The following is a 21,325-nucleotide window of genomic DNA, read 5'->3' on the forward strand; positions in this document are numbered from 1 at the left end:
AGCCGGAATTGAATCTTTTCTTTGGCCTAATTGATCCACAGTCGCCAATTTGTATTCCAGGGCCCTCACACTACTTTGGGGGAAGGGGTCCGCAGCCCTTAGGAGGAGTAATTTTCGCAGCGTTTCCCTTTTTGGGGGAATTTTTTACATTCTCCCATTATTTCATTTGTACATGTTTGCACTATATTCATTGCATTTTTCATAATTTAGTATGTTTGAAAACATTAAATTCAAATAGAATTAAGATATAATAATCATGAGACACATCTTTCTATTAAAAAAAAAAAAAACAAAAAAAAAAATTTATTTTTTTTTTAAGGGGGAAATTTTCCCCCCAAAAGGGGAAAAAAGTATACTTTTCAGGTGGGGGACTGCCGCCGAAATTCGGCGGCAGATTTGATAGATTGAGGGCCCTGTATTCTATGTTTAATTGGATTGAGTTGTTCAAGCTTTGAAAAAGCTTAAGTTGCCCTGCTTTTTAGACCAACTGTAACCAACTTTTGAAATTGAGTTTCCTGCCTGGGCTTAAATCTACTGGCCCCAGGCTTACGGGCAACCACAAAACCTGGAAGTTATTCATGATGTAAGATCTGACAGTGTATTGAACTCATTCAATTTGCAAGTCCAGAGCTCCAGATAAGGTTTTGTGAAATTCTTAAATTACTACCAGATTTTCAAAAAGAATTCTTAACTCTGAAATTTTATTTTTTTTGTTACTACTAAGTTTTGGAAAATAATTCTTATTTTTTCTTAATGACCTAAAAATAAATAATAATGGTTATTTTCATGCAAAAAAAAAATCAAAATAAACATATTAGCAACTTTATTTATACGAGTTCAACAGTGTCTTTTCAGTATTATACAATTTTATTTTTCAAATACCTTCATATGCCCAAACCGTGCTTAGATTCCATGCCTTAGATGAATTTTTACATATTTTACAATTAAAACGGGTTTCCCATTCAATCTTTTCAACGATTAGCCACGGGACTTGTCTCTTCCACTCGTTCAATGTTTTTTTGTGTGTTTAAGTTTTGACCCGTCGTGTCGCGTTTTTGTTTAGCTTTTCCGACTTTGTCGGCAACTGAACATACAACATCGTATAAGATCTTTTCTATAATGTCTTTCTAAACATTTAACTTCGACTCACTTTGCGTACAATATGTTAAAAGCGTGTTTTTGGACGCTTTGCAGTTTTTTAGGACGCTCTTTGGGCGCCGCCATTGTTTTTTGACAGATAGACTGCATACGCCGCTTTTATTGGAAAAAATGCGCATTGTTAAACAAACCCGATAACCATTCTATATAAGCACCGCAAAGATCTTTAATACGCGAAAAGAACTCAATAAAAATCGATACGAACCGATGTAAAAATAATATTCGTAACTTGATTTTGTAATTCTTAATGGTACGACAAGATTTTAAAATAAATACGTAATGAACTTGAAAATAATTCGTAATTACGAAAATACGACCCTTATCTGGAGCTCTGAAGTCTGACGACATATTGAAAGGACCTTTCACATTTTGGAAAATAAACAAAATTAAACAATTTGATAATTTGGAGTGTTCTGTTGTATTCGTTATCATGTTTCAATTACTACGATGATTGCTGATACATGTAAAGTATAAAATACATCTCTCATTGTAATATGAGCAAGGATGGCCGAGTGGTCTAAACGATTTTTATTCCAGGGGCAGTGGTTAGAGCCCAGTTGAGGGTAAACTTTTGTTTCTTTAATTTTATTATTGTTTTTTACAGCTCACCTGAGCACAAAATCTTGTTATCAGTCTAGAGGCCACATTTATTGTCTGATCCTCATAAAACTAGGTCAGAAGATTCATCCCAATAATATCTTGGACGAGTTCGAAAATGATGGCAGTTGGTTGAAAAACATGGCCACCTCACGCCGGGTATGCGAATACTTCGTTTACGGATGGCACTTCACTTACAGAGAACAACAAACGCCACGCGCGAGAGGTGAGTTCTTCAGCTTTCTTGTATTTATGTTCTGTTTATTTGGGTTTTAGACACAGAACATTGTTTGGGTGATTAATGGTATAGCACTTCGTATTGCGAAGAAAGAAATTCGCGGAAAAACGGTGAATTATTTAAAAAAAACGATAAAATTTCATCGATAATCAGCATGAATTGAATGATCAGTACATATTTAAACAAAATAAACATACTTGGAAATAAATCAAGAACGTGCTTACTATTCGAAATAAAAGATCAATATATCCAGTAATGTTACAACATGTTACATTTTAGTTTACTAATGTATTTGAGAAAATTCAAATGTTTTAAGAGTCGCATGCACATTTTCCATCTGCACTTCGTTTACCGATCATCTAAAAAACAATGGCACTTCGTTTCCTGACATCTAGACACTTTTTTCCAGATATAACACACTCGTATTTTTTGAATCAAAAATGCAGAATTCGCTGTGGAATACTGTTAAAGTAAGCAGGCAATAAATAAAAATGTATGTACTTAGTACGCAAATAAAAAACGAATAACCGAAGCATGTTCTTATCCCTTTGAAATATGATTATGATTTGGTATAAATGTGAAAGATAAATGTTAAACAAATTGGATATGTCTAATGAGTAAAATCTATATGACCATATATTTTAAATTACGTTCTAAGCGGTTGATCTAAAGCATTTATCTTTATGTCCAAATGAAGGTACTATGGCTATTTTCTTTTATATTAGATAGCATGTCATGAATAATCACTCTGCTTAAACTGCCTCTCAGAGATTAATATCAGCAGCGATGCAGGTTCGAAATTCTATTGGAACTTTTTGGCTCAATGCCAATAAACGAAAATAGCAATAAAAGAACGGGCGGGGTTGATTTAATCACACGATAGTGGTGTAAAAATTATGCATATCCGTCTTTTTTTTAATATAAACACAACACATGCTGCATATGAAGTTCTATCCAATATAGCACCCTAAACTTCGTTTGTGTGGGTATACTAAGTACTGACTCCATAATATGACATTTAAACATTTTATGTACGCATTCCTTTTTTTCCAGAATCAGTTGATTTTACGATTTAATTTTAACCGTGATTCTTAAAACTCAACCAATACAGTGATTTAGGGTCAGGTGAATCGCACTTCGAGCAAACGTTAGCGTTGCGTAAAGGGAAGTGCTCCCTATAAGCAGGGCTCAAAATACAGGGAGTTTTACCATTCTCTTTTTAATTTTGTTGCTACGCATAAGTATCGTCTTGATGATGCGATTCAAATAAGCACAACCGACATAGGATTTTATGAAGAACAAATGTGTATTTGCGTCATAAAGACCCCTTCACTACCGTTATCTAGAGCCCTGCTATAAGTAAAATTAAACACGATTGTGTTGATTCGCATTATCCGTACACATTTATTTAATAATAAATATTATCTTATTTGAAAATTGCAATTATAATAAACATAGTATAAATTAATAGTCCTGTGATTTTTGAAAAATATATTTTAAAAATGTTTCGTATGAATAGCCATAATATAAATAAATGCATTTGAGGTAGAAGATAAAACTCAGTTATTAGAGTGCCCGCTTTGTTGAAAGTCTCCGTAATCTGAAGTGCCCTTTATCGGTAAACAAAGTGGCTGCAACTTTATGTATGCCACCTATTACAAAATGTACTATCTTTGTTTATATTTCATTGAATGCTATCAAAATTTCAGTATTTGAAGCACAGTGATTACTCTACATGCTGGAATAGCAAAAAATTTCTTGCAATAATTCTAAGTAGTTTTATTTTGTTAAAATGTTTACTGATCATCCAGTTTATGCTGTTTTCCGATCAAATTTTCTATTTTTTGGGCAAAACTGTTCCATTCTTCCGTGAAATTGTGTATTCCCAATACAAAAGGATACACCATTTATCAACTCGACCATGTGTCTTGTCTTAAAAACTAATCTTTAGGATATAACTTTAAATAAAACAGAGGAACTTACCTCTAGCGCGTGGCGTTTGTTGTTCTCTGTTAGTGAAGTGCCATCCGTAAACGAAGTATTCGCATACCCGGCGTGCACCTGGGGGCGGGGCATTTTTCCTTATATGGCTAAAGTAAAACCTTGTTAACACTCTAGTTAAATGGAGCTTTTAAGATCCAATGTTTACATTTATCAATATTAAGCATTTAATGACAAACTGTGAAAAGGTCCCTTTAAGATGTTTACTAAAAAATGCCACAAGGTAAAAATTTAGAACTCATTGCAGGTTCATTAATTGATTAGCAAAGTTTTCTTCAAATTTAACTTTCTATTTTATTTATTTGTGCAAAATTGTTTAATTGATAAAAGTCGTAATGTACGTAATTTGTATATATTAAGCAGAATTTTTAAGTGCGATAGTCTCTTATAATTCCAATATGGAATGGCAATATACATTTGACATTTTGTAATTATTTGTATTGTTATCACCATGAATATATATTGATGATACTTTAAAAAGATAAAGATATTGGTTGTTTATTTGATTTAAAAGTGATTTTGTTTATTTGCCTTGTCAGCAAGGTCACTTTGAAGTTATTTTCACTTTTATCTTTTTTTTCCAAATCATTAATAGAAAAGATAATTTAATCTTCATTTTGGGAAAACAGGGCTTAATGCATATGCATTAATTGTCATCCCAGTACCAGAGACTCTTTAAACAAAAAACACCATAAAATCAGAAAGTGTTGTCCTTGATTAGCTTGTGCGCATTGAACAGGCTAAACAGTGTGCACAGGCTAATCTTATTTGACATGCATTATGCCCCATTTTCCCGGAAAGAAGCCAATATGTACAGATTTCAATGATAAATTGGCCAATGTCATTACACAAGCTGTTAAATCCTAGACTGGCTTATGTCATAGCAAAAGCTGTTAAACACTATTGATTACATACACGCTGTCTGCAGTGTACCTGAGTGGTGAAGTATAAACAGGCAGATGTGGTGGTTATCATTCCTAGCGTAGTTAAGAGCAGACTGACTTGCAAAACTCCGTCTACATTAGTTGCCCGCTAGCGCAAACTTAAAATGGTGTAAGCAATGTTCATGGAAGAAAAATGTTAGAAAAAAGTTTCTAAATGAACAATTGTAAGAATTACGAATAACTTTATTTAATATCTATTTCGTCTGCCCCGAATCAGGGAAGGCGTGGAAAAGGACAACAGTTTCCCCTGTGATTTTAAAGTGCAGTATTACAAAAGCCTTTTTGCGTTGCAAATAGACTAAAAACTGCACAAGTTCTGGTTCAAATCTGCCCTGATACACTACACGACCCGTGATTTTTGCCTAATTTGCGAAGTCAAGGCGGGCATTTTGCTTTTTGGGTGGAAAATCACCGCGATTTCACGTGACTCTTTACTCCGACGTCGCGCGAGAGCAAGATAATCTTCGCGCTAAATCCCCTCAATGTTGTGGTGATTTGCTGCGATTCTGCGACAACGATGACTCGCCAATTCATGAATAGATACCGAATCGTATCGATAACTTTATACATGTACATAACGCTTCTAATGTTCACAATTATCCGATAATCCAACATCAAACAAATAATCTTGAACATTTATGTCGGTAAATATGTTTGAGAATTTCATTAAAACAACCATTTGACTACGCCATTTTTCAGAAGTGTAAAGAGTACAGCGCATAATGTGGGACACAGCTTTCATTGGACAAACGTATTTAAATTTAGATTGATACAATACGATCTTACAAAAAAAACGTTTTATTGCGTCATACGCCTTCATGTAAAAAACGTTTTCTTTCTGGAAATTGTGCTATTAATGCATAATATTATCAAAACATTTTTTTTCACATGTAAAGCGTTGTAACAAATTAATATACAATTTAAAACAAATATACCATAAGTATAAATGTTCCGTTAAATTCCCAAATGAGAATAAAAATTTATAAGAATAATCCAAAACACACTTCCGATGTTTTATGTTAACACGACGTTTACAAATGCTTTAAATATAGTCATCATATATATTTCCCGACAAAAGAGCGCGAAAATTATGCGGCAATGTACAAGGTCAAGGTATACGAGTGTGCAAGTATTGATTTTTTATACAAACTGTGTAGCGCAGAGAACATTGAATTCTGTTGTTTTCGGTTAAATGTTTCTTTGGTATTTTTAAAACAGTTATATCGCCAACAATTTGATATTTCTTTTAAAGTCAATTCAAATCAAACACGCCGTAATTAGTATCATTACTGATAGAAGTAAAACATAATACCTTGACTTGTATAATTTTTTTGTTGTGAGAGACCAGGGCTCGCGCAAGGGGGCGACGTGAGCGACTAAGTCGCTTTCTTATGCCAAACGTCGCCTACAATTTCAGAAATTGTAGATAAAAAGCGACTTCCAGTCTCTCTCTTATAGAAATTTGTTTACATCCGGTTTTCTCGATGTCAAGGTCTGACTCAATTTTCAAATACACACTGTCGCAGCCCGGAGTGTGTCGCAATTGAGCGACATGTAATTTGAGGTAAACCCCGCCCCGATTCTCCCAACCTCCGAACTTATCTAATCAGCGATCGATATTGGTCAAGTCAGCATTCAAGTCACATGGTAGCTGGCCAATCAACATTGAGTTCACTCACACATAATATTGGGTCATTCATGCGCAGACACTGTATACTTGGAAATACACAGTTGATATTGTCGTCTGCCAACACTATAGCGGCCAATGGCAAATGTCGTATTTAAAGATAAACAAATAAAAAGGAGCCTAACAATAAAAAAATTATTTCTAAGTTGATCACTTTACATTTCTACCGACTATCGATCTGAATTAACAAAAGGATGATAATTAAATAATTAGATCTATGACGCTGATGTAACACCTTTCTGCCGATTATCGTTTGAAATTAAAAGGTGATAATTAAATTGTTTTTAACCCACAAACTATGCTATTGTAAAGCAATATCTCAATTAAATTGTATACTAACTACGTATTTGCAAGTTTTCGATTTTCATATTTTACTGTCAAACGATATGCACAATTTGTTTCATGTGCGTAACGCGTACAATTTTTCGGACTGTTGTTTTCGGATACATTATTTTGCATTGATTATAATTTAATTTCGAAGTTCTTTAAAGAACAAATACAATGAAGAATACAGATGGGGTGATGCGGACGGTGTGGTTTATCATATTTCGAATTGTATTCACATGAAATTGCAATTGGAAAGACTATAAAAAATAACAAATAATTATTAAGAAAGCATATGTTAAAAGTCATATTTCAAACATAAATATTTATCTGGTCTGACAGTTTTATTAAGCTTATGTTATCTACTGCTTCATAAACATATTATTGTTGAAATACTTCAGTCTCTATAATATGATATTTACATCAAAATGGATTGAATATAGAGCTAGTAAAATTTTAGTTATTTATCTGTCGTGTCTATTATTACTTGGTTAATTAAAACTTCTGGAAAAATTAAGATACACAAAAGAAATATAATTATGTGTACTACAGTGGTATACTTCAATAATGTGATACACATATATGTGTGTTGTAACGTCCTACATGCAAACCCTTGTGTCCGAGTCTCTCCACTTCTCCCTAGAGTCTCCTCACTTCTCCCTAAATCAGTGTCCAGGGAGAAGTCACTTCTCCCTAAAATTTTAGCCCAGCGGGAGCCCTGGAGACCATCTGAGTAAACGTCGAAAAATATATCCAAACTGTTATTTTTTGTCAATGCCCTTTGATCCATTATCGCACTTAATTGGCAGCGCCATCCTGTTGTTTCTGTGATTGTCACATCTTTTCACAGTTTGAACACGTACAAAGAGTGCCAATTAGACACTTGAACAAACACTATCACCCGCTGGACAGTACACACTAAATAATCAAATGTTGAGGGTTTTTTGTTTTTGGCGTGAAAACCCAGAGAAATGCATGTGCATTATACATCATCATAAATTTATTGAACTCTGCGAACGCTAAGTGCTACGTTGATATACTCGTGTTTTTTTTCAGCAAAACAAACACAATGTTTAACTGCTTTAATATATAGGCAATGATGTAATAACAACAAATTATTTACCACGATGTCATAATAACATGTACTTAAAAATAGAACAGTATATGTATTTCCGATTTCCGGCTTATCAAGCATTGTGAATGTATGTACAACGCTCAGAAAGTAACGCGAGTAACACGAGTTATCCGCATTGGAGCCTGAAACAGAATTTAAATAAGTATAGCATATTTTAGTCCAAATAATTAGATGTAATCTACCGATTACATTTAACCTTTAAATGAAAGTGTAACTTAAAGAATTTCCCGTATCTTAAGGCGCGAATATTTTGCTAAACTCTGTTAACAAAAGGGCTACACGTTATATTAAATTCTTAATGAAATGCAAAAATAAGTATTAACATAATTAATAACATCAATTAACACACACGGTAAGATCAAAGTTTAAATGGAAAACTTATATCATATTTCTCGTAAATTACCAAATTATTAGTTTCGTCGAAATCAAATACCATGTAGAGAAACTTAGGTATTTATAACCGACCAATGACAAAACACTATGCAACTTTCAATTTACACAGTGCTACGCTACATGTATATTGCAACAATATGGAATTTGAACAGTGGTATTGTATTCGGGCCTGGAATATAATTGATTGTAAGTTTTAATAAACATTCTGCTAATGCAATTAGTTAAATAATGTTTACATGTTATGTTAAATAATTATTGCATGATCATTGTTCTGCGCTGTTATATTAATTTGGAGCCGTTAAAGCTTCCGACATTACTTCATCACATTCATGTCGGAACGGGAGTATTTTAGCTAATACGCCCATTGCATACAACAACAACAAAAGCTTTATTATTGCAATGTATAATGTAAGTGTATACATATATGTTACATGTTCATGTAATGTAGTGTAACCCTTAATGTAAATCTCTTAAAAAGGTGAACCACGGCGGTTCGCGGTGATTCGCGCTGATTGCGTAACAGCGAGATACATCGCGCGACGGTCGCCGAGACATCACCCAAATTTTCTTGTCGCTCGGAATCACCGCAATTTGTCACTTTGCATCGAATGCGGTGATGCGAGAATCGCGTCAAAAATCACGGGTCGCGTAGTGTATTTTCATACAGGTTAGAATAAATGAGATTTTCAGTTTAGAAAATGGACGGGTAAGGCTAACATAACCATTTTACTGTTTGGTTTTCATTCATATCATTGTATTTAATAACAATTTTCCAAAAAAATAATTGATTTTAACTTAAAAATATTTTCCCAACTTGGGGTAAATTGACGCTTGAATTTCCAATTTCAAGGGTATAGGTCATGTTGCCAAAGTGGTGAAATTCAGCCCTGATGTTGTATTGTTGAAATGTTTAAATCTGAATATTTGTATGTCCCCAAGTCCTTACTGGGGGACATATTGTTTTTGCCCTGTCTGTTGGTTTGTTAGTTTGCATCAAACTTTAACATTGGCCATAACTTTTGCAATATTGACGATCGCAACTTGATAATTGGCATGCATGTGTATCTCATGGAGCTGCACATTTTGAGTGGTAAAAGGTCAAGGTCGTTCTTCAAGGTCAAAGGTAAAATACCTACTGGGGGGCAAAGTGTTTCACAAACACATCTTGTTGATCTGAAGTTTAAAAGTCTTTGAATACTGTTAAATTGAAGTTATGTGAATTGAATATCATGAAATTTTATTTTATGTCTAAATGAACTGTGATCCATAAATGGAAAAATTCTGGCATCTCACATTCACAGTTCTTGAACATGCTCTAATTTAGGCATGAAGGTCCATGAATAACCTATGGAAAGGTCATGAACATTCCTCAGAAATCCCCACAAAGTGCATGAATATTTTATAAACAGTTCATGAACAAAATTCATGAAAAGTAATCATACAGTTCTTGAATTATTAATGAATGATTCATGAACTGAAAATGTGACTCCCATGATCTTTTCATTTCAGGAACTGTTCATGAACATGAGAACTTCATGAACTTAAGAATATTCAAGAATTGTGTTCATGAATGTTCTTAAGTTTATGAACTTTTCATGTTAATCAATAATTCATGTAATGACAAGATCATGAATAGTATCATTTTCAGTTCATAAATCATTCATGAATATTAATGAACTGTATGATGAATGTTCATTAACTTTCAGACCTGTTTACTTCTACGGATTCGCCGTAGTTACTACGGATTATTTGGCTTAACTACGCACTACGGTTTTGTACTGAAAAACTACGGATCCATGGATCAAAATGGTCAAATTTCAGATTTTAATTGTACTTTCGCTTATTTTCGGTCTTAACGGGTAATTTATCAATCATAATCATTTATGGCGCTTGCGAAGTAAAAAAAATTGAAATTCAAGCCTCCCGGGGAACGAGTGCTGATCGAGCATGTCGAGTCGTCACCGAACTGACTTGCGTATTGGTTCGCCAATTTAGCCGAATATATACGATTTTACGTTGCTATCCAGTATTCACATCTCTCTTTCTATTGCGGAGAATACCGACGATAGTCGATGTATCGGGATTGAGCACGCCTGTTTTTACACACGTCCAAGATGGCGGCAAGCAGACGAGAATTTGCGATTTACGGCGAAAATAATAAATACCATTCAAATTAACAACGGATAATATCATATGGTCATAAGGGAATAATGTAATGCGTGTGTCAATTAACGCAACATACTACGTTTGAGATTAAAAAAACAAATATTTATCAGAACTCTGCGCAGTGAATGTGCGTCACGGAAACGAGTGTTGGAAAATTGGAGTTTAGTATACTCACAAAGTTAGAGCATTTATTATAATAAGATGAGTATCGTTTGAAAATGGAAAGAGACAAACATGATTTGATTTATATGTTAGTGGATCTGTGTATAATCAGATTCATATGCATATTCTGCTTTATTATGTTTATTACGTTGTACAGTTCAATGAAATAGCATTGCACTGAGGTTGTCAAGTGCAAGATATTGAAAGGTAAACAAATAAAATATATTATTCTAACTCCATTTAATACATCATTAACACAACAAGAACACTAAAGGATGTTTGTCAATATTTGTTTATGTTTTCCCCTCATGATATTTAATTTATAAAAATACTGTAGTAAATTAATAGCTAATCTTAAAGAGCTTATGATCAAATGGTGTATTTAAGAATCTATAAATTATTGCAAGCTTTATATGCATGTGGATGGATATCATCTAAATATTGTCTTCATTTTAAGAAGACATTGAAGCGGCACTTTATAATATAAAATGCTGTCAAACATGCACTTAAAAACAATTTTAATTTTGTTACTTATATACATATGTATAATGCTTAATGTCTACAAATGTCATGGTTTATCGCGTTTTTTTTTCCAATTTCATGGTTTATCGGGTTAATTTTCCCAATCCAAATGGCACAGGCTGTAAAACATCAAAGCAAAAAAAATTCACCTAACAGATTTTATTATTAGCAAGTAAATTCATCTAATGCTTTATGTACCGTTAAACTGATATGTGACCCAGTCATGGTGTTTAAAATGATTGAAAAGTTTAAAACTACTGACAACAGCCCCAAACTACTGAGAGATGCCCTCCATACTACTGAGAAGCAATCGGTAGGGTAAACAGGTCTGAACTTTGTTCATGAATTGTTCGTGGATATTCATGAATTATTCATAATCATTTCAACTGGGCATGGTATTATGTTGTTGTCATATCATATCATGAATTAGCAAAGACTGCTCTGTTTTGTTGCTCAGCAGAGTTTGTTTGGTAGAGCTGTCATCAGTTACTATCATTTATAGTAATTGAATAATAGGGGCCTTAGAATCAGTGTCCATCCACACTATCACGCTATCAAAATATGCCATGGCAGGCAGATTTGAACAAAAGTCAGCAAAACAGAGAATCTTAGGAGAGTTGGGTTACGCTGAGCTGAGACATGTACATGTAAGGATGCAAGAGGTTTAAGTAAGAGTTATTAATTAATTATTATTATGTAGTATGAAAAAATAATGTATAATGTTTATTTGGTTTGATAACTTTGGAAAAATGAACTCCTCTCACCCTTCAAAAATTGTGACAATGGTGGCAACGGTGTGATTATGTGTGTATAATGTTTTGTTACTTGTAACAAAGGAGACATTTGCCCCTGATGTGGGCCAAATTTTGACATTAGGAATATAATTGAAACAATTTTGGTAGAGGTTCACTAGATGATGTTTCATGACATATATGTATGTTCTAGGCCTTGTGGGAGAAAGTTTTAAAAGTTTTCACAATAATCATATAATCAGAGCTCCAGATAAGGGTCGTATTTTCGTAATTACGAATTATTTTCAAGTCTGTTACGTATTTATTTCAAAATCTTGTCGTACCATTAAGAATTACAATATCAAGTTACGAATATTATTTTTACATCGGTTTGTATCGATTTTTATTGAGTTCTTTTCGCATATTAAAGATCTTTGCGGTGCTTATATAGAATGGTTATCGGGTTTGTTTAACAAAGCGCATTTTTTCCAATAAAAGCGGCGTATACAGTCTATCTGTCAAAAACAATGGCGGCGCCCAGAGAGCGTCTTAAAAAACTGCAAAGTGTCCAAAAACACGCTTTTAACACAGGGTTTTCATTAGGAGGCGGCCGGCGGCCGATTTGACCGCCTCAAATGTTATTCAGGCCGGCTCAAATTCGGAAAGAAAATTAAAACAAAACATCGGCAAATTTTCACGACGATGACGAGATATTTAGTATTTGTTAATATACTAACTGTCTGAAACGGAAGTAAACAACCTTAACCGATATATGTTAACTGCTTTCTCATTGGTCGTATCGATATAATTGTCCAATCGCGGAGCGGGTAACGAGACTGTACGACTTTGATTCAAGGTCACAAACTGTGACAAAGTCAACAATTGGATATGTAAAAAAAAGAAAAATAAACGACTTTTTCGTTTGTGTTTCGAGTAAGAACGATAGTTCGCTGTTGAAGTTATCTTGTTCCAGTTTTTTTTACGTTCATCATTTACCGGCACCTCCGGATAATTGCACTTTCCTGCTACACTTACATTTCGTTTTTTATTCGATTTTCGACAGATTTCGTTGATGTTTGTTTTTTTCCGCGGAGTTTTGATCCTCCGAGCGGTAAGTGGATTTATTTGTTACCACATTTTACAGGAGGGTGAGTCTTTCATTAGGATAAATGAAACTCTCGAGCCCCAAACTCTCCTGATTTTTTCCTGATTAAGGTCGGATTTTGTTGGCTTAAATGCTAAATATATTGAATAGGCACTGCAATTTTAAGCTATGTCCAAATTTGTATTTGAAAAAAATGGCCCAAAGAAGATTCCTCAGCAAAATATTTAAATCCTAAGATTGCATCAGCTGGGGCAACATATGCCCGATTTTTTTCCCAAATAATTGCCTAAGTTAATAAAAAAAAAATATTCTCATGTCAACAGGCACACAATCTTTATAAACTGAATAATCAATTATTTCAGAAAAAGACAGTCATTGTGTACTCTTAACACAGTATTACTTATAAATGTTCAGGTATTTGCTCATAAAATGCTTCAGTATTATTGTTTTAATTATTGTGATGTTTATCAGACTTTATTTTTCTTAAGGTAATTTACTCCTTTGGTAATAGTATTTGAATTGCTATTCACATACTCTTGGTAAAATGGGATCGTGTTAAGCAGAGATTAATTATATTGAATGTTATTGTTTGACATGTGATAAAGATGTTTACAGTGTGTACTGTTTCTTCTTATTTGCAATAACTACTTGTGGACTAGTCATTTAAATTGGTTTAGTTATATATTTTGAAATGTCATAGTCATTATTGGAAGTTACAACTTATTAAAATGTTAAAATTTCCAGTGTTTGTTTAATTCAGATTTTCATTAATACTGTAAAGAATACATGTTATGTACTGCACAGAAATTATACATTAAGCTAGGGCCCGGGCCCTTCCCCCCCGACGGGGACATTCCACCTCAGACCCATGCATCTACATGAAAATTTAAAGAAATAGATTTTGATATTTGCTAGCCAAAGTATTTTTTTCTGTTTTGAATCTCTTAAAAATACAGGTGTCTTAAAGCTCAGGAAAAGCGATTTCTTTGTTTCAAATAAGTTAAATTGCAGGTGCTTCCGGGGGTCTCTGGCCCCCTGGACCCCTGTCCAGGGTGTGCCCTGAGGCCCACCGTGGCCCTATCGGCACCCAGATTTTATTTTCAGGATTTCTAATTTGGGACAATTGACACCCCTGAGAGTTGATGTAACCTGAGGACTTTACAATTCACATTAACATCCTCTATTTTAACTGAGGAAAATCGTTTAAAATATGTGCCCAAAATCGCTCAAAAGCCACGACTTGGCACCTTTATTTCAAAAAATTTCCGGATGGCATGCCCCCGGACCCCCTAGAAGGTTGGCCTCATCAAATAACTCAAAAGCCTGCTACAAAGAATCCTAATGAAAACCCTGTTAACATATTTTACGCAAAGTGAGCCGAAGTTAAATGTTTAGAAAGACATTATAGAAAATATCTTATACGATGTTGTATGTTCAGTTGCCGACAAAGTCGGAAAAGCTAAACAAAAACGCGACACGACGGGTCCAAACTTAAACACAAAAAAAACATTGAACGAGTGGAAGGGACAAGTCCCGTGGCTAATCGTTGAAAAGATTGAAGGGGAGACCCGTTTTAATTGTGACATATGTAAAAATTCATCTAAGGCATGCAATCTAAGCACAGTTTGGGCATATGAAGGTATTTGAAAAATAAAATTGTATAATACTGAAAAGACACTGTTGAACTCGTATAAATAAAGTTGCTAGTATGTTTATTTTAATTCTTTTTGCATGAAAATAACCATTATTATTTATTTTTAGGTCATTAAGAAAAAATAAGAATTATTTTCCAAAACTTAGTAGTAACATTAAGAATAAAATTTCAGATTTAAGAATTCTTTTTGAAAATCTGGTAGTAATTTAAGAATTTCACAAAACCTTATCTGGAGCTCTAATATAATGAAAACACATTTGCCCCCGGTATTAAAATTAATAATTTGTATTTATTTTCATATTTTCCCAATTTTTAAGGTTTCTCGCGCAATTTTTATAAGCCAGTTTAAAAAAAAGGGCCGTATTATAGTTTCACCTTGGCGGTGGGCGGGAGGCGTCCACAGCATTGTCCGCTCTCTAATTCAAAGAGTTTTCATCCGATCTTCACCAAACTTGGTAAGAAGTTTTATTTAGACAATATCTAGATCAAGTTCGAATATGGGTTATGCCGGGTCAAAAACTAGGTCACAGGGTCACTAAAATGGTGCTTTTCAAGCATTTAGCATGGTGTCCGCTCTCTAATTGAAGTAGTTTTTATCCGATCTTCACCAAACTTGGTCAGAAGTTGTATCTAGACAATATCTAGGTCAAGTACGAATATGGGTCATGCAGGTCAAAAACTAGGTCACAGGGTCACTTAGTGCATTTCAAGCTTTTAGCATTGTGTCCGCTCTCTAATTGAAGTAGTTTTCATCCAATCTTCACCAAATTTGGTCAGAAGTTGTGTTTAGACAATATCTAGGTCAAGTTCAAATATGGGTCATGCCGGGTCAAAAACTAGATCACGAGGTCACTTAGTGCATTTCAAGCTTTTAGCATTGTGTCCGCTCTCTAATTGAAGTAGTTTTCATCTGATCTTCACCAAATTTGGTCATAAGTTGTGTCTAGATGATATGTAGGTCAAGTTCAAATATGGGTCATGGTAAAGTTATCAAGTTGTCAAAAACCTTCAAACTGGGGTATCTTGTGACAGTTTGGCACTCTTGTTTCCAATCCAAACGCCACAGACTAAAATCACTGCTACTACTACTACTTCTACCACTACTACTACCACTATGACTACTGCTACTGCTACTACTACTACATTTGTACTACTACTACTACTACTACTACTACTACTTCTACTATTACTACTACTGCATCTACTACTACAACTACTACTACTACTACTACTACTACTACTTCTACTACTACTACTACTACTACTACTACTACTTCTACTACTACTACTATTCCTACTCCTACTACTACTACTACTGCTACTGCTACTGCTACTGCTACTGCTGCTACTACTACTACTGCTACTGCTGCTGCTGCTACTACTACTACTACTACTACTACTGCTTCTGATTCTGCTTCTGCTACTACTACTACTTCAACTACTACTACTACTACTGCTGCTGCTGCTGCTACTACTGCTACTGTTACTATTACTACTACTACTACAACTACTGCATCTACTACTGCTGCTGCTACTGCTGTTATTTCTACTACTACTACTTCTTCTACTACTACTACTGCTACTGCTGCTGCTACTACTACTGCTACTACTGCTACTGCTGCTACTTCTACTTCTGCTGCTGCTACTAACTACTAAATAGTCATTATTTATACAAATGAGTGCATTTAAACTCTCGCTTAAAGCAAAGCGTGTGAAAGAACATCATGGCCATGCCAGTATTGGGGAAATGATTTGACTGCATGTATATGGTGACATTCATCCTTGTATCAGAATGAAGCAAATGCAGTTGTGTTTAGTCATTCATTCCACTCTCTCAATGCAGTGTTGAATTTAGATCCAATTACTTATAATGTCAGGACGGCTGTTTAATTTAATTTTTATCAGGAACAAAAGGCAGCCATGTGTATGGTGTCAAATTGGGGCTGTTGACAATAGAGGAAATTTCATCAACTAAGTGTTTATAATTATTTAAGGACATTATTAGAACATCTAGCTGAAATGCATGCTATAAATACACAGGTTTTAACTTCACTTTTTATTCCCCCCTTGGAAGAAGAGGGGGTATATTGTTTTGCACATGTCGGTCCGTCGGTCGGTCGGTCTGTCCACCAGATGGTTTCCGGATGATAACTCAAGGACGCTAAGGCCTAGGATCATGAAACTTCATAGGTACATTGAAATTGACTGGCAGATGACCCCTATTGATTTTTAGGTCACTTTAAAGTTAAAGGTCAAGGTCATAGTGACTCAAAATAGTAAAATGGTTTCCGGATGATTACGCAAGAAGGCTTAGGCCTAAGGATCATGAAACTTCAAAGGTACATTGATCATGACTGGCAGATGACCCCTATTGATTTTCAGGTCACTAGGTCAAAGGTCAAGGACACAGTGTCTCGAAACAGTAAAATGGTTTTAGGATGATAACTCAAGAATGCTTACGCCTAGGATCATGAAACTTCATAGGTACATTGATAATGACTGGCAGATGACCCCTAATGATTTTCAGGTCACTAGGTCAAAGGTCAAGGTCACAGTGACTTGAAATAGTAAAATGGTTTCCGGATGATAACTCAAGAACGCTAAGGCCTAGGATCATGAAACTTCATAGGTACATTGATATTGACTGGCAGATGACCCCTATTGATTTTTAGGTCACTTTAAAGTTAAAGGTCAAGGTCATAGTGACTCAAAATAGTAAAATGGTTTCCGGATGATTACGCAAGAAGGCTTAGGCCTAAGGATCATGAAACTTCAAAGGTACATTGATCATGACTGGCAGATGACCCCTATTGATTTTCAGGTCACTAGGTCAAAGGTCAAGGACACAGTGTCTCGAAACAGTAAAATGGTTTCAGGATGATGAACTCAAGAATGCTTACGCCTAGGATCATGAAACTTCATAGGTACATTGATAATGACTGGCAGATGACCCCTAATGATTTTCAGGTCACTAGGTCAAAGGTCAAGGTCACAGTGACTTGAAATAGTAAAATGGTTTCCGGATGATAACTCAAGAATGCTTACGCCTAGGATCATGAAACTTCATAGGTACATTGATCATGACTGGCAGATGACCTCTATTAATTTTCAGGTCACTAGGTCAAAGGTCAATGTCAGAGTGACTTGAAACAGTAAAATGGTTTCCTGATGATAACTCAAAAATAATTAGGTCTAGGATCATGAAACTTCATAGGTACATTGACTGATCATGACTGGCAGGTATATTATTCACACAATGGCTGCCACAACAACTGACAGCCCATATGGGGGCATGCATGTTTTACAAACAGCCCTTGTTAGTATAACTGAAGCTATACCTATACTAGCACGCAGGCTGTCAAATGATTCCTATATTCCTATTTTCTCCCATATTTTGGTTCCAAGTCCTGTATTTTAAAACAAATTCTATATTATTGATATTTAAAGTTAATATCTTGACAAAGAATATTGAAATATCAATGAGTGCTTTCATACTGCTTTTAAGTGGTTCATTTTACAGGTAAAAGGATCACTGTGTCTTGCACAGCATCACAATCTGTCACATACAATACACTTCTTTAACATTTGTAGGGTCAACATGCAAGCTGTACAACAGAACACAGGTCTTTATAAGTCTTACTTTGATAGGGATTATGTTCTCTATGATGTTGGTGGTTTAAACAGAAGCCTTCTGTCTTGAAGGGGATTGGAGTCGGTGCCAAAAATATTTTTGGGCTACTTGTAGAAGTCCTGTATACTATAAGTCATGAAAATTGTATAGTGCAAACAATTTGCTTTATAGCATGAAATTGAAATATTATTGTTCATGTTTTTCACACAGAACTTAACCTGCAGTAAAAAATGTTTACATGTATCAAATACAAAATATGATGTTGTTACCTCCTGTATATAAGGCTGAAAAACAATGCGTTTTGATTGGATTTAATATAGTGATGCAATTCAAGACAAATGTAAAGCCTGAATGTGTATGCAACTTTAGCTATACATGGGACGTTTAAAAAAGCTTCTGTAAAAAAATACAACAGATAATTTGTATTTTACGGGTTAAAAAAAGCTCACAGGTTTGATTTCATGGAGGTCACATTATAGTGTGCATGAAACAAAGATGTTAATGTGATGATCTTTGCATGAAAAGAATAGGTGCATTGATTGCCAAGCCATATAACAATGCAAAGAACTTTAAGATTTTTACTTTATTTGTAGTGCATAGTAACTGATTGTAGTAATATTTATTGGAAACACAATTGTTTTATTAAAATGAAAAAAACAACAAAAAAAACCCAGAAACTTCTGTTGTGCTATTGACATTATTAGATAGCTCAGTCATAATTGATTTGACTTTTTGCTGCTGTAAACTACATCCTTGTGGACTAATTCCAACTGAGCGTGCTATAAGCAGCAATAAAAGACATTGTCATGGGTGGAATGTGCGCTGTAAGCTGCTGCATCAAACTGTATCATTTTGGAAGATTAGCTTTTGGGGCATATTGTACAAGAGTATGTTAACCAAATACCTTAAAGAAGCAAACAACCAGATCAAACTGGATCTATTCATTTCCAGATGGTTATGGAAAATTTCGAAATGTGGATGAAAACAAAATAGGATCCACTGTAGATTCAGGATATATTGGACTTTGCAATATACAAAATGCAATAAAGTGGATCTGCAGTAGCTCAATCTATTCTTAATAGTGGATATTCCTTTCAAGGTGGAATTTTAGGAATCATTATTCCCTACTTTCACTTAAGACAATGGGCTTTTTTTCATTAAAAAAAAAACAAACTTATAGCTTGTTCAAACTATTACTAGGGCGAAAATTGATAGCCTCGGACTTCAAACTATATGTTTTTGTTGGAGACTGTGTCTGAAAGGGCATTGTGATGATAATGAGGTGAATGATCACATTAATGGACAGCCTGAGGTTGCCAGCAGAGTCAGTTTCTTTCTCAATTGGGTTAGTAAAAAATGATCTGGAAAGCCAGGGAAAATTATATTTTAAACATGTTTATATGACAGTCTTCAAGCATTATATTTACTAGTAACTTAAAAAGTATTTCAAAAGTTTAAATTTGTAATGCTGTTCAGTGCATTTAAATATTAAATATCTTCTACTTGAGGTGATTATAAGAATTATTGTTTCTATTAACTTTGTTATGTTCTTTAAATTGCCTTAATTATATATTCTTATCTCAAGGCTACATGTATATCTTTGAAAGCCAGTTTGCATGCTGACAGAGTCACAAAGGTGCAAAATGCATGTACCAAGCTTGCCTGTACCGTGGCACTTAGTAAAGCTGACGTCACCGCTCCAAAAGAAAAAGGAAAACAGAACTGGCGTTTTCCGCTCCAAAAAACAAAGACGGGAAAACACAAGTTCTGTTTTCCCCGAGTCCAAACAAAAAATAAACTCGTGAAAACAGATTTATTTTGTGTTTCCCCAATTTAATTTTTTTTTGGAGACGGGAAAACAGAACTTGTGTTTTTCAGACTTTTTATAACCCCACAAATAAAGTTTAGGGGGGTATATCGGAGTGAGCTTGTCTGTTGGTCTGAAGGGCGGTCGGTCCGTATTAAATGTCCGCTCTCTTTTTCAAGTTGTTTTCATCCGATTTTTCACCAAACTTGGTCAGATGTTGTATCTAGATGATGTCAAGGTCAAGTTCAAATATGGGTCATGACGGGTCAAAAACTAGGTGACGGGGTCACTTAGTGCGTTTTAAACATTGAGCATGGTGTCCGCTCTCTAATTCAAGTAGTTTTCATCAGAGCTTCATTAAACTTGGTCAGAGGTTGTATCTAGATGATTTGTAGGTTTAGTTCGAACATTGGCCGGGTCAAAAACTAGGTCACAGGGGTCAGTTAATGCGTTTTAAACATTGAGCATGGTGTCTGCTGTTTTTTGTTAAGACAACATACAAAATATTATGTGTCAATGCGGCATGTGGGGGAATTCGCCACGTCTGTGACAAAGCTCTAGTTTTTTCGAGCGGTGATGCCACCTTAGTGCCACCTTTTTAAGTGTTATGTCTCTTAGCAATCAGTGTCTTCCAAGTGAACCGTAATTAACTCTTCACTCATATACGGAATCAATTACCTTCATTTGCATATGTGGGAGTCATTTTATTCACCATAGGCCTCTTTATTGTGTGAATGAGGAAAAATTTGCATTATTAGCTCACCTGAGCACAAGCTTTTGTGATTGCCTTTTGTGCATTTGCCTTGTTAACACTCTAGAGGTCACATTTATTGTCCAATCTTCATGAAATTTGGTCACAAGATTTTATAAGTCTCAATGATATCTTGAATGAGTTCGAAAATAGGTACGTTTGCTTGAAAAACATGGCTGCCAAGGGGCGGGGCATTTTTCCTAATATGGCTATATATGGCTTTAGCAGGTTTTTATGCCTCCGGTAGGGTGGCATATTGCAGTTGAACTGTCCGTCAGTCAGTATGTGTGTATGTCAGTATGTCAGTCTGTCCGTCCGT

The 21,325-nt window shown here is 34.8% G+C and overlaps 2 long non-coding RNA genes across 3 annotated transcripts in view; both read left to right on the forward strand.

Annotated features, from left to right (window-relative positions):
* The window catches only part of LOC127866862 (uncharacterized), a 60,370-nt gene that overhangs the window by 21,553 nt on the left and 17,492 nt on the right, over positions 1-21,325 (forward strand). The window lies entirely within an intron of this gene.
* Positions 17,092-17,861, forward strand: LOC127866865 (uncharacterized). 2 transcript variants are annotated; one of them, XR_008043146.1, is made up of 2 exons: positions 17,092-17,199; positions 17,785-17,861. It is a non-coding gene; the product is annotated as an uncharacterized LOC127866865 (long non-coding RNA). The 2 variants fall into 2 exon arrangements; XR_008043145.1 differs by lacking the exon at positions 17,092-17,199 and adding an exon at positions 17,214-17,638.

The sequence above is a fragment of the Dreissena polymorpha genome, chromosome 2 (genome assembly GCF_020536995.1).
Source record: "Dreissena polymorpha isolate Duluth1 chromosome 2, UMN_Dpol_1.0, whole genome shotgun sequence".
Lineage (NCBI taxonomy): Eukaryota > Metazoa > Mollusca > Bivalvia > Myida > Dreissenidae > Dreissena > Dreissena polymorpha.